Genomic DNA, 19216 nt, shown 5'->3' with positions numbered 1-19216 from the left:
AAAGGAACAATAGTGGACATCTTGAAGCAGGTGGGCACCACACCCTGGGCCAGGAAGAGATTGAATATGATGGTGAACACTGGGGCAAGCAGGTCGGCACAGGAGCTCAGTACACATCCGGGGATGCCGTCCAGACCTGCTGCTTTCCTGGTGTTCACCCATTTCAGAAACCTCCTCAAGTCGTGCTCTGAGTGTGCGCTCACCTCTGCTGGCGCAACTCGGTGCTGTTGTGCTAACCAGGGGGCTAATGCTAATGCTAGCACCCTTAGCCTCAAAGCGCGCAAAGAACGGGTTCAGATCTTCTGGCAGAGAAGTGTCAGCACTCACTGTGATGGTTTTCATAGGGGTTAGATGGGGCCACTGAAAATCTTGGAGTGGCACACCAATGTTGGCAAGGGTATCCAGGAAACTCTGTCAGTCCCTGTCTGTCAGACAGTGACTGACAGTCTTCCCGTTACACACGGTGCCATCCAATTCATTCATTAAAAATTGAAAATAAATAAATCTAAAATGAAAACACACTTTTATTATTTGTTTGAGCGGAAAACCATGCTCGTGAGGGAGTATTTCTGCTGCTTCCCTTACCAGGCGCTGTTTATATTCCAGTATCAAGAAAATTGCAGAATGGTGTGACTTGCCAAACGGTGGAAGGGAGGCGGCCTTGTAGCCATCTTTAAACTGCGTGTAGTAGTGATCCAATGTCGTTCTCCTCTGGTGGGACAGGAGATGTGTTGGTGGAGGTGCCGCAGAACTTGTGTGAGGCTCGCTTTATTAGTCCCTAGCCACGATAAGGGCTGCGTCCGGGTGTCTTGTCTGGTGTCTGTTTAGACATTTTACATCATGAAGCTCTGATAGTGCCATGTCGGTGTCGGTGCATAGAAGGATATAGACTGCCATTGTGATGACTGAACTCATGGGGAAGGACACATGATCGTCAAAGGTTCCAGATGAGGCAAGCAGGAACGCAAGAAAGCCGTAATAATCCTGGGGTCACATCAGCTGTTGTTGACCATGAAACAGACCCCACCACCTTTGGATTTCCTGGACTCGGCTGTTCTATCCATACGGAAAATGGAGAAGGATTACGTAGGTTGAAAAGTTTGGTCCGGCACCGTAGGGGTCAGCTATGTTTTTGCCCTGTAATCCTTAATCCGATGTCCATAAGTGTGCTGCGGCATGTGCAGAGTGACGTTGAAATTGGTGCAGAACAAATAACTAAATCAAACAAAAAAAAAACCCAATTTAATAGAAGCACAGTCTCAGCGGAGCAGGCAGGTAGGCGTCTGGACACAGCCACGGCATATATGTATACTCAAATACAAAAAAAGGCACACAAAAATAACAATACACACTATCTAGAAAATACTTATTTCAAGGAAGTAATGGATTATGAACTTGTCACAGGGCTGAGTGGAGTGCCGCAGGGCACAAGGTGTGACACAGCCTAATGCATACAAAGTGAGGCCATGCCGCCGCCCCTCTCCTCCCACTACTTTCCAGCTTTTCTTGCAGTGACCGGCATGCATTACCTTTGAGCATCCGGCAAAAAAACCACGACCAAAAAAAACCTATTAATTATAAACTATTCGACCCGCAGGTGGAGCCAAGTGTGCATTGGCTCAAAACAAATTAAGGCAAATATTGTCTGACGTAAATACTTATGTTATGGGAGGTTGCACGCTCTCTAACTCTCGCCAATCTAACTTGATCTATTCTTGACCATTACTTTGTTATTAGTATTGAGGGTTGCAAGGTTGCCCTGACTCCCTCTTGTCATTGACAAAATGGAAAGCCTGTAAGCTGAATTGCAATTGGCTCATAAAAAGGGGGAATTGCTTCCCATGGGCAGGTGGCGGAGCCCGATTCGGAAATGCTCCTTCCCCGCTCCCTCTGCACCGCGCAGACCTTTTTTCTCCCTATAGCACACACTACATTACCGTTACAGTACGCTCCGAAAGAAAGGGAAAATAGGCCAGAGAGAGTTGGAGAAAAAGAGAAAGAGAGAAAGCAGCAGAGTGACAATCCCCCCCTCCTAAAATTCGAACCCTGCCAGCAATTTCAGGATTTTTCCCCTGCGGAATCCTCTGGTATCTTTGGTTAGGGAGAGAGAAATACAAATAGAGAGAGGGGAGGGGGGGGGGCAGAGAGGTAGGGATGCATTAAGGCCCAGGGCGACGCTCAGTTTAGCATCGCTAAGACTGGTGGAACCTCTTTTTTTTCTATCCCCCCATGAATGCTTTCTGAACTGTCACACTTCGTTAGCTCTGTGACCCCACACCCACACACTACCACCACCACCACCACCACCACCACCACCATCACCACCACCACCACCCCTCCTTTCTCTTCGTTGTTGCCTGCCCAAAGAAGGTGGTGGAAGGGTGTTTTCAGAGGGTCATACTCAGTTGGAAGAGCAAAAGGAATCTTTGCATCGGCAAATTCTTTTAGGCTTTCAGTGGACATCTTACTCTTGCTTACTTTTGGCGGATGACTGATGGCTATTCACATTGCAAGAGTCATGATCCATCGCCAACACTTCTTTCTCTGTAGACATTTATGAAAAATTTCCTACACACACTTCCTTGTGTACTTTTGCATTTTGTTTTAGCGTCGATGGTCATGTGTGTTGAAGTGTTGTTTGTGTCCATGAATGATTTATGTAGGACACTGTGGAAGCGTGGAGGGGTTTTGGCTGCATCTGCAGGCAGGGAGGTGGGGGGGCAGCTAACTGTATGCAGGTTAGGTGGACTGACAATGCCTGCAGCTAGCCTACCCGTTTCGCAGAGGCGAGCGCCAGCAGCAAGACCATCTTCAGAGAAATGATCTTGATGTCTGCGTTGTGTAGGGGCTCAAACGGAAGACCTGACAGAGCCCACAAGACTACCAATAAGTCCCAAGAAGGCACTGCACGCATGCCATAAAGCAAGACGCCAGCGGGTTACTGCCTGGCGTGAAGTCGTCTAAGCCCACATGACATGCAGAAATATCTGCCAGATGGACCTTCAGTGTAGCGCCCTCTTTCCCCTCAGCAAACAGTTCCTGCAGGAACGGTTATATTGGCCCTATAGGGCAATCGGAGGGGAATCCCCGCTATTCACTGGGCAAAAATACGGCACCTCAGTGAATACTGGGAGCGGGTAGAGGGCACCCTAGCGCACTGTACAGTGGCAACCACCGCATCTTAGAGGCCTGATGCTAGGAGCTTCTCCTAATCAGGCACCAGGCCCGAAGGTGCCATAGAGATGGTATAATTCAAACAATCCACCGTTGCTATGTGCCGTCCCATGAGGAAACCGTCTGATCGAGTGGTGGATATACAAAACGGGGGTAACGCCATTTGTCGCTCGCATGGGGGAATGTAGGGCGAGTCTTTTTCAGAGGAAATGAAGGAAAGTTGTACCGATAACAGCTCAATGCTCAATGTTCGGATAATGTCATGTGCAGGAAAACTAGAATACAGAATGATGTAAATCAAGAGGTTGCCCATTGGTTTGGTGCTCTGGTGAGAGCCAGGGTGTGGGTTCATTTTAGGTTTTACAAACTAATGATTGATGTGTTATATGTGATATAAATGGGTGTTTTTTTTCCCTTTAGTGGTTTGTAATGTTCTTTTTTTATTTTTCTTAGTATTATGATTATATCATTATTGCAAATATGTATTTATTTATTTAATGCTTTGTTCATTGACTTGTCTTCTAGTTTTGCCTGTGCCACTGGAATCAATAGATACCACATTTGTTCAATAAAAGTGTTTTTAAAAATGCAATCTCTCTCTCTCCCTCTCTCTCTCGCTCACTCTCTCTCTCGCGCTCTCTCTCTCTCTTTCTCACACGACAGCGAGGCCGGGCTTCCATTCCAGAGCTGGGTGACATTGCATGGTCATTTATCAATGTGGAGAACTTTTACGTTTGTCTGAAAAGACAAAGACATGTTTAATTTCTGTTTCAGCGCTCAGCAAAGTCTGGTTTTCGCTCTACCTGTCTTCTGGTCCATCTCTCTACCCCGCGAATGGCAAGAGACATGTCACAGACACGCTTTACAACCGCAGGCTGTCCCTACGTTCCCAATATTTCAATGTAAACACTGGAGCCTCATCACAGCGCTCCTATCTCAGTATTGATTCATAGCACGCCGCCCCCCATTTATTGTGGGAAAATGAATATCTGATACCCCATTTAGAGACATATACCCACACGACACAAAAATAGGATCATCCTAAAAGTGTTATTTGGTCAACGAGTGAACGAAGTCCTTTGCTATTCTTGTAAAAGAGTATAATGGGGTTTTACACTAGTCTACGTTATGTTACCAAGAAATGCCAAACTTTATCATTCTGTCCATTATTTGGCCTTCAACTTGGCTTATGAGTTCAAAGAAAATGCTCCTTTTATGCAGCGTTCTGAAATCCCTACAGCCTGCAGACTCAGGTGAGTCACCCAAACACACAGACTGAGCTGCTCACAGTCCTTTTCAAATATCCTCTCTCTACCCCTCTCTCTTCCCTATCTCTCTATGCCCCTGAATAGGACTCTAAAATAGCTGAAATGGGATCAATGGGGTTGAATAATTGGAAATGCATTTCGGGGGGCCTTGAAAAAAAAAAGACTGCTTCAAGGGGCCCTGAGATCAGAAGGTGTTCTTTAGATGCCCGAGCTCTGTTACAGAATGAGATCTCTTCCTTTTACCTGGTATATTAGTTTACCTCTGGGGTTTAAGTTAAAAAAAAATACAGCTGTTACCCATCCCGCATTGTTTTATATATAAATTGTTTTTTGTAATTTAGAAATGATATATCTACATATGGGCACATGCTTCATAGAGCTTTTATTGCTTTACAAAGAAGAAGACTGAGGGAGAAAATAAATATCCTGCTACTGAGCTGCCTTTCAGGTATTCCTTTGATCGAAGCATGTAACATGAGTTTCAGGTTTATTTTTGTGTGTCCACCTGATGGTCTATGTATGTGTTACAGTATTAAATAAATTTTTAGCAGTAACACAGTAATTTAACACGATACTAATACAATGTGGGTAATATCAATACGGTAACCATGTCAAGCAACGCGCGTTACCATCCGAAACTAAGTAAACCCACCAGAAAAAATTAGAATGTTACATAAATCTATCTGGTTATCGGAAGTTATGTTCGAAGTGCTTAGTCAGTTGAAAGCTGTCAGCTGAATCACACAATTAATGTGAGACATGACAAGTGACAGCACATTTTCCAAGTGGATGTACAGTATGTATTACTTTGAATTTATAGAAGAAAGGGACAAGAACATAATTGGAAAATGCAATATTTGCATCGGAAAGTCTAAGGAGCTATCAATAGCGAGAAATAGTACTAGCAACCTTAAGAAACATCTCGATAAAGTTCACCCCAGCACAAAGCTAAAGGAGATAAGGGGAGCTAGCGTGCAGAAGAGAAAAGCAGACAGGAGCCAAGTGAACCACAGCAAGCCAAATTGGATTTCTGTGCCAGATCATCATCATCTTCCAGGATGCTTGAGCCCCGAGAACTGAGGAGGCTTGTGGCAGAATATGTTGTGAAAGACATAAAGCCTCTGTCAACCATTGACAATTCTAGCCCCTAAAACTCTATTATTGTATTAGAATACAATAATGTCTTTATTTAATTATTTATTTATTTATTTTTTACCATATTTTTGAACATAAAATAAAGCTTGTTACCTGTGTTGTTTATTTTATACATTATTTTTTGCTCATCTTTATCAATGGTGGCTATAATTTTGCCCATTAATGTCTTTGTAGCAGATTCGCCTGCTACACACCACCCAAGTGGTGTTTTCAGGGCCCTCGGACACGAAGACACAGGCAGAGATGTTGCAAAGACACCAGTTTGTTGTAGAGAGTGGCAAGATGTAACAAGCCAATAGCAGATGGAACATTGTCATGACAAAGGCTCTCCCTGTGTGTGTAGGGGGATGGGTGATTTACCTGTTGCTCATTGATTGCTCTAACAAGCAACAGGAGAACAGCCACCCTGATCACAGTCCCAATAACCTAGACCCAAGACAGGTGTGGCTGCTTAAACCACACCACCCCTAAACCACAATCTTCTTATCTTTTCAACCTGCATTACTATAAAGGAAGACATTTGCCAAATAATTTGAGTCCTATGCTTTAATGAAAAAGGAGCTGAAGAAAACAAGCATATGTATCAAGGACAGCAGTCATATGGAGTGTCATGGGCTGTTAATTTTGGTGTTATTAATTATTGTTTTACATTTAATGTTCTTTGTTATTAAAATGTAAAGTCCTAGATCATTGCTAAGTCATATCTTATAATAAATCTAAAAACACATCACACACATAAAGGAAATGGAATTTGGTGATTTTGTATTTGGTTACCTCAGTGCGACGGCAAGCCTTTGTTTGGGTTCAATGGCTTCTCTGTAGTTTGTGTCCTGCCTCCTCACATCAGCACCATTTATATAGTTTTACAGTATAAACAGAAGCAAATTGATCCAAAAGTAATGGACCAAGCAATTTGAGGAGATTTTTTATTTATTCTTCAGAGAAAAAAATCTGATTGCAAGTGGTCGATGAAATACCCCCTGTCTTGCAATAAATTGTTTCTAGATTCTTCTACCTTCACTTACCACTACACATTCTATCAACCTGAGTTACTGTGCCAAGAGTTGTGCAGTCAAGATTGTGTCTACAGACAAACAGATGGACTATATAGATGGTCAATGCTTTACTCTTGAAATGTGCAAAAATGTGAGGGAATTATTAATTATTAATTGGAAATGCAATACAATTACCCACTGTTCTTCCATTGAGGTCCCAAAAACAGTTGCAGTGGACTTTGTCAAGAACCTGATGTACTGTCTGTAACAGGACTTATGGTATCGCACCTCCGGGGACATTTTGTCTCGAATAATGCACAACAACCGCCCCTTGCAACCGCCTGCGCGAGCACCTCGTGTCGATTACGCACATTTGAATATTTTTCGAACTTATAGAGCTTGTGCATAATCACCGGGTGTCATGACATTTCACTGCATATATGTACGACCGTATGTGTATGTATGTGACAAATAATCTCTTGAACTTGAACTTGAACTTGAACAATGCCAGTGTCTTCCTTCATCTCGGCAGCTTTCAGCAACTGGCCTTTAAATTAAAAATAAATAATAGTTAAAAAGATAATTAAATTAATTTCCCAAGAAAAATCATGAAGTACAAACTGTGTTAACAGTAAAACAATCTTGAGTGTAATATCTGGCTCTAGCACGACCAATCGATTACTGCCTACCTGAGTCACTTTTATTAAAGAAATGAATACTTCTTTATTCCATCTTAATTTCATTTATTTTCTGTGTTTTTGACCAAAAACATATTTTTTCTCAACTTCCTTCTCACCCACCTCCTCATAAATCAAAACACTATGTTTATAATTACTTGGTTCAGAAGGATCCATACACTGTTTTGCCTAGTTATCGTTTGTACAAATTATTTTCCATATTACCTTCCACACATGTTATTAATGTAACTAATACAACACAATGGTCATTTTGTTTCAATAGATTCAAGATTCAAGATGTTTATCACATACTTATACATATGAGCATACATATATGCAGTGAAATGTCATATCTAACAATAGTGGCGACTCCTTTGAGTTTTAATGCAAAGTCTCCCTGCTCTATTGTATGTTATATGTATATATACTTGTAGCTGCAAAACAATGTTTATGCATGATGAATTTTAATTGAAAGTTAGCCGTGGTACCCAATATGGCATTTTTTTAAACTTCAACCGTGTGTTGTGTGTGTGTGTGGGTATGTGTGTGTGGGTATTTGTGTGTGTGCATGCGTGCGTGCGTGCGTGCGTGTGTATGTTTGTTTGTGTGTAATTGCGTGTGTGTGTGTAATTTGTGTTTTTAACTACCTGCTGACAACGTTTCTGCCTGTGACAGATGGTCTTTCTGGCATTTTCCTGCCAAAGTAATGTACTCGTCCGTTTTCTTACAAATGATGCGGTTAATTAAAATATTCTCTTTTGCTTGTTTTTGCTATTTAATCATACAAAACACAAAAGGAAAGTAAGATGAAAAAAAATATATATCTGACTACTGTGCCTTAATTTGCTCATTATTTCTCACATTCCCAGACACATCATTAGCATTTGAGCGTAGCTTTTCGTTTGCACCTAATGTGCCATCGTTGTGTCATCCCACCAGGTCTGCAAGCCCCCACACCTACAGCAGCTCAAACGTGCAACCACAACCCCACTGTGCTGTGAAGGAGGTGCATGGGGCTATGGCAACATGCCGAGATAAACTGACACAATGTTTTTGTGTTTAAAATCCAACTTTCCCCAAAATTGACATTGAAATTTGGTTGGAAATCAAAATCGGATATCCGTCAAAACAAAAATTAGCTCTCAAATTCCAACTTTAAAGAAAGATGTTGAAATGGATTTTGTTGATTCAAGCTGCCATTTAAGCCTTTTTATTCATTCTTTTTTTTTTTTATTAAAATGACCGGTCTCTCTTGGTAACCAAGCACCCTCTTATTCTGTGCAATGGACTAATCTGGTTGCCTTAATTTTGATTCCATAACAGTTTTTTCCCTAATATTTAATAATAAACATTTGAAGGACAATGCAGCATCTGTCTCATTTATGCGCATTTGGTAGATGTTATAATGCAGATTCAGTAAATCCTATAAGTTCTCATGAGTTTCTTGTGTGGGGGAGCCCATGTGTTTTTCCATTTATTATCATTTTCTGTATGTTTGAATTGCTGGGGTCAACTTGAGATGTTTAATTTGAATTTAAGAGAAAAAAAACGTCTTTCATGGATCTTGTCTCTTTTCCCCTTAAAGCACACCAGACTGATGCATTTAAATGTTAAATGCATGCCCCCGATCACCTGAAAGGCTTTTGAATCCCCCCCCATAGTTTCACAAAAAAGGGGCCAACAAACACCATTTTGCATAGGGCCCCCAAAAAGTTAGAAACGGCCCTGATGAAATCAGATTTTTAACAGCGCCACGTTTTGTTTGTAAATCAAAAATCAACATACTGAGAAACTTGTCTTGGATGACATGTCTGTGATGTGGGGATGGGATGGTTTGAGCAGCCACACCCGACCCGGATCTAGGTGATTGGGTCAGGGTGGCTGCATACCTGTTGCTCATTGGTTGGGCTAACAAGCAGCAGGTGAAAACCCCCCTCCACACATCCTCAGGATAGGAGCCCTGTCATGACATGTATCTGCTCCCGGCTAATTCCACTTAGCCGCCTCTCTACAATAATCTGGTGTCTACAACCCGTCGCCTTGTGTCTCTGTGCCAGAGGGCCCTGAAAAAGCCACTTGGGTGATATTGTGGCAGGCAGAACTGCCACAGTGTCGGACAGAGGCTCCAATGTCAGACTGACCCAAGTATTTTAAGACGAGCAGAGAAAAGGGAACAATGCCAAAATCTTAGTGAAACTGGAATCCACAAATGTTTGGGGGTGTCATTGGATACATATCAAAGACATGCAGTGTGTTATCAAAATAACCTTATTGGAACATTTTTAAAGAACATTTTCCCGAAACCCCAATAGTCCAAGAAAGGTCAGGTTAGCGATGGTTAAGTTTAGGTAGATGGTTAGTGTGTCCATGTCCAATCGCCATGTGAAATGGATATTATCAGACTACTGGGGTTTTGGAATAATGGGCGGTCAAAACAATGGCATTGCACCCTTTAAACTTCAGGAAAGTCTTAAAGTTAAAAAGCGAAATCAATGCCTTCATTTGAAAACCACATATTAGGGTTACTCAAAACCCTCAATTTGCACGTGCCAGTCAGTAATGCGGTTTCTCCTCGACTGCCAACCTACCCCGGTCGCTGGAGCCTACACGGAGGTGACCAGAGCGAACCAATCAGCCACCTTGAGAGTTTTGCTGTTTGCTCCGAGCAGTAGTGTTGGGTCGTTCACAAATGATTCGTCCTTTTTGACTGAATCTTTGAAGTGAATGAACTGAATCCTCAACCAAAACTGTTTGTTTGCGCTTCCGCCAAAAGCTAATGCAAGAAGTCGTTTGCAACCAATCAGTGAAGGAACCTAAAGAACTGGTGGAAATAGTTTCCGGGGGGGTGACTGACAATGTGTCGCTCATTACTAACGGTTACGCAAGGTGTTTTCTTTGGTTTCATTCAATTACAAAAAAGAATCTACAATTAAAAACACATTGCTTTTGAATGGGGATGTGCCCCGGATCATGCAGCGGTCAGGATAGAGCCTTTTGCTGGAGTGGAGACGGGCGGTGCCACAGCTTTTTTTTCCCTAAGAAAGGTTAATATGGGAATTTTTTTATTTACAGGAAAATAAACAACTGGGATTTAGATGATATATGAAAAGTAATTTCAAAAGTTGTTTTTGTAATTGTTGAAGATGCTGAAAAATAGCTGAAAATCTAAGACAACAAAGAATCTACTGTCCAAAAATCCAGTCCTCAAGGTCAGTCACAATATAAAAAAAAGTACTGATGAAAAATACTGTGAAAAAAAGGCTAATGGAAACCCTTCAATGTAAGTTTTCAATGTATATTACACTGCATTACACAAAAAACAATATTTAACACATGCCTCAACAAAGAAACTGGACCCCGTGTATTGCTGCCTTCAGCTATTATTATTATTATTATTATTATTATTATTATTATTATTATTATTATTATTATTATTATTATCATGATCGCTTATGTTTGGCCGTCCTAATATTAATTTTATGGCATTTTATGATGGCCCGAACGACACCCTTGCAGTGCATGCAGAACGTAGCATTTTCAAGTATAATTAAAAAATATATATATCATCATCATCATCATCATCATCATCATTATTATTATTCCCAGACTGACCGGGACATCTGGTCACCGTAGTTAAAAGTCTCATCTGCTGTAGTACATTGTAGAACATTTCTTAAATAATAGCAGACTTCCTGCACAGACCTCGGCTGCAGGGAAAACTGAACTGCAAGAACGAGTCGTTCGCGCATGTTAGAATCACCGGAAATCGTTTGCGATTCGGTGAACAAATCGGTAAACAAATCTTTTTTGTGAACTGAATCAAAAGACTCATGTCCCTGAAAGGATTCGGAACACCGTCCACTACCGGGGAGTCAAGAGTCGGAAAACTTGGTGCACCGTGGCGATTTTATTCCTATCACTGGTTTTACTAGCTATATTTCACTCAATTGTATCTCTTACAGTATTTTTATGTTAGTCTTCCAATGCAGTTAGCACAATATCTTTTGGAAACTCTGCATCCCGTGCCGGGTCCGCAGAGCCATTGATCCGACATCTGCCACCACGTCTGTCAGTCGAAGACAACCAGACTGTGGGGTTAAGCTATGAGCTGGGTGTTTATTCACCTTTTCCTGCATTGCATTGTCAATGTCTTTCTATAGAACATTTTTTGTATTCGGATGTAATTTCTCAGATTCGAGTTGCTCACGCAGACATAAAGTGTGTGTGTGTGTGTGTGTGTGTGTGTGTGTGTGTGTGTGTGTGTGTGTGTGTGTATATAGATTTCGGGAGGGGGGGGATACGTCCCCCTCAATATTTAGAACACGTTGATTTGTGTCTCCCCCAATAAAAACATGAAATAAGAAAATTACTTTTATTTTGAAAAACCACTACAACGATACTCGTAGATGCAACGATGCTTCCAACAGGGGCAGGGCCCAGTGCCTTTTTTTTTACAAAATATGAAAATGAAATATGAGCTCATAACAACCACTGAATCTTTTGTAGGAAATGCAATTATCCCCACCAGCCCCAAACACACACACACACACACACACACACACACACACACACACACACACACACACACACACACACACACACACACACACACACACACACACACACACACACACACACACACACACACACGTAAGCACGCAAACACTTACTCACATAGATACACATGGGGTCAAATGGCCACTCGTTTGTGACACTGGAGCAGTCAGTGTGTGATATGTTTTAAAGGTGCAGGAAGTTCTGAACATGAGCAGAAATCTTTCTGAAACACATAAGCTATTCATATCCAGGGGTTTATCAATTAATTAAAATGAATACATTTATCTTTTTGGAATAGGTGCCACATGCATATTTCAAGAGGACTTCCCCAAACAAAAGAGGACAGAAGAGTAAATCATGCCTATGTGTGTTGACTCAGCAGGGATAATATTGAATGATAAAGTTGATCTATGGGAGAATAAATATTTGAAAGCGAATACAGAATGCCTGACACCCTTACTGCATTACATTCCATTATATTTTAAATTGTCACCTCCTGCCTGAATAATGTGTTTTCCTTTACATAAATAAAGACATTTCTCCCATAAATTCATAAATTCACCAGAATGCAGGAAATCAAGGGTTTGAAGCTCAAAATTTGCTGGGGGAGGACCCCAAGACCCCCATTTAATGTGTTCCCCCCTAATTTTCAAACGAACCCTATGCCACTGTGTGTGTGGGGCGTAGGGGACATTAATCAGGCTTTTTTAAAGCAGCTTTTGGTTGTCTCTAAATAAAAAAGTGTATCTCTCACTTGGATTCCTGTAACCCGATTGGTTGGCTGCGCCCTCTTGCCATGATGCATAGGAAGTTCCCTTATTTCAGTTTTTCGTTATGCTAGCCATATAAGTTGCTTTACTTGCCAAATGAGTTCACAGCTCAATTTCAGTCAACCTCCAAACTTCTTAGTTGGATGGTTGATGCGCACACACACTGAAAAACACACACATACACACACACAGTTCAAGTTATGGCTGCATGACTTTCCATTAATTCCCCGCTTTCTCCTCGTGGGCCCTGATTATGGGGCTTATGGGGGTACAAGCCTGGAAGTTAATAAGCGTATTAATTACCTGAGGGGGAGGGGCACTGCAAAGTTTTTTAAATCAGCCGTCAACGCTTTGATTCCGTCCAGAGGGTCGGGGTCGGTCCTCGCTGCTGGTGCAGTATGGAGCCACCTCTGAAGTGACACGGTAATGAGAATAATTAGAATAGCGCAAGGTCACACAGGACGAGTGGGAGAGGGGGTAAGGAGGGGTTGGGTGCGTGAGAGATGTGTGGATTGAAGGATCGAGGGAAGCGAGCGAGAGAAGAAAAAATGGAATGGCACAGGGATTCTGGGATTCAGGGAAGAGTTTAGGAGAGGAGGGAAGAAGATGGTGTTATGCTGCTTCCGCGGTTGCAGGTGATCAGGTGATAATTTCAAAGTGTTTTGTTTGTCAAGTGTACAGTACAACACAAGGTCATTTGGTACAATTAAATTCTTGGGGCATGACAGGCAACAACTGTGTAGTGGGCATAAAAAGATAAAATAACAAGGAAACTATAAGGAGGAAATATATATTTTTTAATAAAATAAGAGTCAAATATAAAAAAATTGAAAAAGGAGTAAGAGTCGATGTTACAAATACGGGCAAGAGGTCACAGTGTATGTACATAAAATGGAAATAAGAAAAATAATCCTAAAACGGAAACTAAAATAATTGGAACATTGTAGCAGTTCCAACAGAAATAGGTCAGTCTATTGCACAAGATATGGATATAAATATAAAGTGAAGAAGTGCATGGAGAAGAAGTGGATATGTACATGCAGTTGTGGTGATGTACATTTAATTGACATAGGTGACTACAGATGTTGCAGGTTGAGAAGCCTGATGGTAAAAACTGTTGGTGAGTCTGGTAGTCCATGCCCAGATGCTCCGGTAACGTTTACCAGACGGTAGCAGCGTGAACAGTCCGTAGCCTGTGTGGCTGTAGTCCTTTATGATTTTCCATGCTTTCCTAAGGTATCTTGTGCGGTAGATGCCTTGCACGGAGGGGAGGTGGCAACCAATGATGCGCTCCACTGTCTTCACCACCCTCAGGAGCGCCTTGCGATTAGCAGTGGAGCAGCTGCCGTACCAGGCGGTGACGCAACCAGTGAGAATGCTTTCCATGGTGCATCGGTAGAAGCTGGTGTGAGTCCTGACAGATATGCCAAACTTCTTGAGTCTCCTCAGGAAGAATAGGCGCTTTTGGGCAGTTTTTATTGCCGCGTTTGCTTGCCTAGACCAGGAGAGATCATCACTGATGAACACACCGAGGAACTGAAGCAGGAGACTCTCTCCACTTCAGCTCCGTCGATGTGGATGGGGGCGTTTATACCGATGAGAGGTTGTGTCCCATTCACTAGCCATGTGATTCGCTGTTGCCTTCAGTGAAAGCTGACATGTTTTAACAATGAAATTCATTGAACACTATCGGTGCTGGGAAAGCATACATTGAGTGTTTACATAAATGGCCTTTTTATGAACTAGATAAACAGAGATAACGACTAAAATAGTTGTGAACCATTGGTCAGCTTGTCATTTACAGGACTATGCCCCCTCAATTACATATCCAGGTGTTTCACTCACACCATGGTTTAACAGTCAAACTCAGGTCACAGGCCTTACCTCACAGGTCTTCCTATGCCACAAAACAAACCACAAGGCTCTGTCAAGCGCCCTGTCGAGCCCCCTGTCGAGCCCCCTGTCGAGCCCCCTGTCGAGGCCCCTATCCTTATCTCCACACCAGGTTAAGTGAAATGGATTATGATCTGGCAAACCCTAACTAACCCTTATACTACAGTAGGCATTGTTGGAAAGATCTCTTCATATAAACTCTGAGAGCCTCATTAAAACGCCAAGGCAATGTGTTTTAAAAGCTACGTAACATACACAAAAGGCTATTGTCGTATATAAAACATGTAAAACATCATTCAAAGAATTGATCATGTGTATTTTGTTTCTCACAGTGTGCAAAGTTTTGTGAGTTTTCGAGTATCTTAAGGCCCACAAAAAGGCAATTCAATAAGGCTGTAGAAGAAACACATGCTCTGGGCTCGGACCCTAATTACTGCATTGACGAGCATACACGACAAGCGAAACAGACACACACACACACACACACACACACACACACACACACACACACGCCATGTAAAATTTTGGCTTACATTGAAAGTTAGTTCGCAGCTCCACCCACTACATGTGGTGAAGCCAAAAAGCCAAGAGCCAGAAAAATAGAACCTCGACCAGCACATTGGCAGAGAGGTAAGCGCATTGTACTGATTCTTGGACCAAACTACATTTTTCTGCATTATCGTATGTAAAGAGATGCAATGTAGGGACCGCTGTTAAAGGCATTGGCAAACCAATCAAACTTCATTAAGTAAAATGGTACATTTTTCGAATTTCTGGAGATATTGATGCCATTGAAGAATATGAAAAAATAATAATAAGACCTCGCAGCCACCAGTAGAGGATGTTTTCTGTTATTTTAGCAAATATAGATTTGATACATTAAAATGGTAATCTGTAAGATAATTTAGTTTAAAAAAATCCCATATTTGTACACTTTGGCACTTTACAACAGCCATGAATTTGACAAAGCAGCGCAATTAGTTGTGGGCAATAAACTGATCAGAAAAAAAATTGAGAAAAGGATGATTTAGAAAAGAATTCCACGAACAAAGAAGCAAAAAAAACATTGCTTTCTCTTGTAGTGTAATCCAGACAATGTTATGGATTTCCAATTTTAAAGTCACAAGTATTTCTGTCAGGTATATTTATGCCTTGATTTTCTCAGCGCTTCAGTTCATTGGAGAAGCAGCTGAAGGGTGTAATGTATTATAATAATAATCATGCGCCAGGTAGCAGGGTACTTTACTTTTCACTCTGTTCCATTTTATTATTATTCATTTTATTTCATGCTTTTTTTTAAATGCTAATCGTCTGTAGACGCACACCATGACAAATTCCTCGTACATGTAAATGCGCCTGGTGAAATCAAGTCATTCTGAATGCAATTCTGATGTAAACAGCAAACAAATCATCTGCGTCTGATTGACACGGATGCCTTTAAATGTCTCAAATTCACAACATCTGTACATTGAGAACGGTATCAATGGGTAGGCAGTGAGATACATAACCTGCAGCGAGGGTGTGATGCTGTCACAAGCACTACCAGCAGCACTGCTTCTATGAAATTCGGAACGTGTGTGTGTGTTTTTACAGTGTGTGACAGTACTGGCGGGTTTACGTGAGTGAGTGAGTGCGTGTGGTTGTCACACATCATCGACGAAGTGAACAACAGTGCATCAACATCATTCACATTCTGATACACAGGGGACAATAGATTTAATCGCAGGACCGTCCTCCATTCATTGCAGGCACACGTGCACACACACACACACACACACACACTGTCACAGTTATGACTTTGACTCAGACCTCAATTGGATGACACAGCACGCAGATACAGGTTTAGGGAGGTTTATTCTCACAAACAAAGAGCGACAAAACAGATTGGGCCAATATTCAGCAGCACTGTATAAATAAAACATAATAAACTGTCTTGAAGTTGATAAACAATAAATTAATCTTATTAGCAACACATAAATTACAAGCCATGGCTTACACCTTAGAAATCAAAAAACACACTTCCCATCTTCAGTTGAACTCAGCAGCACCTCAGCAGCCCGACCAGAATAACCCTCAGCTTTAAGTTGCACATACAGTATATTGCCCCGTAACCCCACCCATCTAGCACAATCCAAATCGAATCTCTGGGGTTGGTGGAAAATATAAAACGATTGAGTTTGTTAAGTTGTCCTATTGTTATTTAATGTCGGGTTTAAATGGGGAAACTGAGACCAGGTTGTAAGTCCGTGTCCTTCCTCACTTGATGAGTGTGCACCCTCGACTGGCAGGTAAAACACAGGCATCTCAGTATGGGACCTAACTTAAGGAGGAGATGCATTCATTGACAATTATGGGCTGAATTGTCTCACACACACACACACACACACACACACACACACACACACACACACACACACACACACACACACACACACACACACACACACACACACACACACACACACACACACACACACACACACACACACACACACACACGTACAGTGTGGGAGTCTCTTTACACAGGTAGGGGTTTAGGGAGGTAGTCTTTCTGGTCGTGGGTTGCCGACATGGCCAGGGTTTTTATGTAATTGTCTTTAACAGAAAGGCTCGCTGGCCAAAAGGATAAATAATAAACCCTAATGCTCAGTTTGGGCGCAGGAGGAATGACACTCCAAGCTGGCTCCTGGTCGGCTGACGAGCCTGTGCACCGATTCCTTCTGCAAGACAGACAAATATTAAGAAAGCTCCCTGCCCCGGATCGGAACCAATCAGCACCGCGCGGGCGCTTCCAGGCAGCTGGACGGCCACAAGAAGGAAGCCATGGGTCTTAACCTCGGCCCTGGGTCCGCCACACACAGATTTCCAAAAATAGGGCCTTTGAGGATTAAAAAAAAGTCAGGAAAAGTAAAAAAAAAAAGTATAAAGTTAGAAAAAAAAGAACTCAAGCCATTGATCCTGTTTGCCGCTTCAAATTTTTTTTTTCTTGGGGGGGGGGGGGGAGTCTTTGATATGCAGGATGGTGTGGAAATCTTTTGAAGCGATGCTTTTTAAAACCCAGGTGAAGACCTGCACCGCTAGCGAGGAAGCAACCTGCCTATGAACCCCCTTTCGGTGTGTCGACTGATGTGTGAGTGAGTGTGTGTGCGCACATGCGTGCGTGCCTGCGTGCGTGGCAAAATTGTAAAGCACCTTTGTCACCCATCGAATCGAGAGCGTGCTGTATAATGCAGGCCACTTATTTAGGCCACAGGAGAATTGTACTTCTTTCGCAATTGCTTTCACCACCATTGGTCCGCACAAGTGAGGTGGAACTGAACAACGAAAATTGTTCAAACCCAAGCTGCAGGAGGATGGTGAATGCTGAGCCATAGTACTCAGTCTCATGGCTACGACGTGATGTATCAAACCTTAAGCGTACTTCCCACCGAATGCGCATCCGCACTCAACAGTCGGCTCCTCGCCCCCTAGCGGCTGTCGAGTGAACAGCGTCTGAGTTTTGTATCACAAAATTTGTCAGGGAAAATGAGAGAGCTTGTTTTCTTCCAGTACAACAGCGAACCAGTTTGCTCAGCTGGACATGTACTATGTTCCATGAATGACAGTTTAAAACTCCCTTGATATAGTGTTTGCAAAGTACTAACCACTGAGCCACTATGCCGCCTGTGGTTATTATTATAGTTGCACGTGTGGCAGCTTGTGCAGTCAATCTGTGGTTTCAGGGGAAATTGCGGAAATTGAAATTGTTCATTGTTTTATGTGATCCGTAAGGACATCCAAATAACATATTAAAAGTAAACCATTATATACTGAGTGGATCAAGGTCAATTCAGGGGTCGAAATGTCCATACATTGGTTTTCTAGGATGTTCTTTTACACACAACCATCAGATATGAATGTAAATGTGAACTTTGCGGGTCCCCTAACCCTAAAATGACATGAAGTCATCTCCAACACGCACAGCTCTTTATTTCAATGCTGCTGTCACTGCCATTTGAACTTTGAGCACATCTGCGTCCCCCTGAGCATTTAGTCCCTCCCCCAACTGGTTTATGGAACGTTGTTTGTTGTCATCGTTTGACAGAACTTCCTCCTTTTTCAACCTCGGTGACATGGTTGATGTGAATGAAACCTTCTGGCCAGTCTTTGTATTCCTCCTTTTATGGCCACCATCCTTCGTAGATGATGGCTGCTGTACCCATCAAACACAATCACCAGTGATTGCCCATAATTTTTTCGAAGGCAACCATTGTAAGTTTCCACTATTGCCCTTTATGTCTTTCCTATCTCCCAGGGTAGTTGGTGGAGTATGCATTTTAAAAACACATGTATTGATGGAATGAAATTGTCCGAAATAAACACTGGTCTCAAAATAAAAATCTCCATTGCAAAAAAGGTAAAGTAAAAACGTTCCAACAAAACTTGGCAGCATTTTGCGTCCTCTTTTCAACAAAATAAATAAAGAAAAATAGGGGGAAAATCTGAAAATAAAATGCTAAACATTAATTTTATATACTGAACATTCCACAGCATTCGTAATGTAAGTAAGGAGTGCAGCTGCTTTAATATAGATAAAATCAAAAACAAATCGCAAGTCTTAATCTTTTGAAATGTAAAAATGCGCTATTAAGTAACAGCACAAGTGCTTTCATTGCATATTATTAATAATATTGAAATTACATAGTTGTGTTTACAGTGATATATGTGGGGGGGGCGGGGGGGTCAAA

Source organism: Zeus faber, assembly GCF_960531495.2.
Source record: "Zeus faber genome assembly, chromosome: 1".
Lineage (NCBI taxonomy): Eukaryota > Metazoa > Chordata > Actinopteri > Zeiformes > Zeidae > Zeus > Zeus faber.
This window is presented reverse-complemented; position numbering follows the sequence as displayed.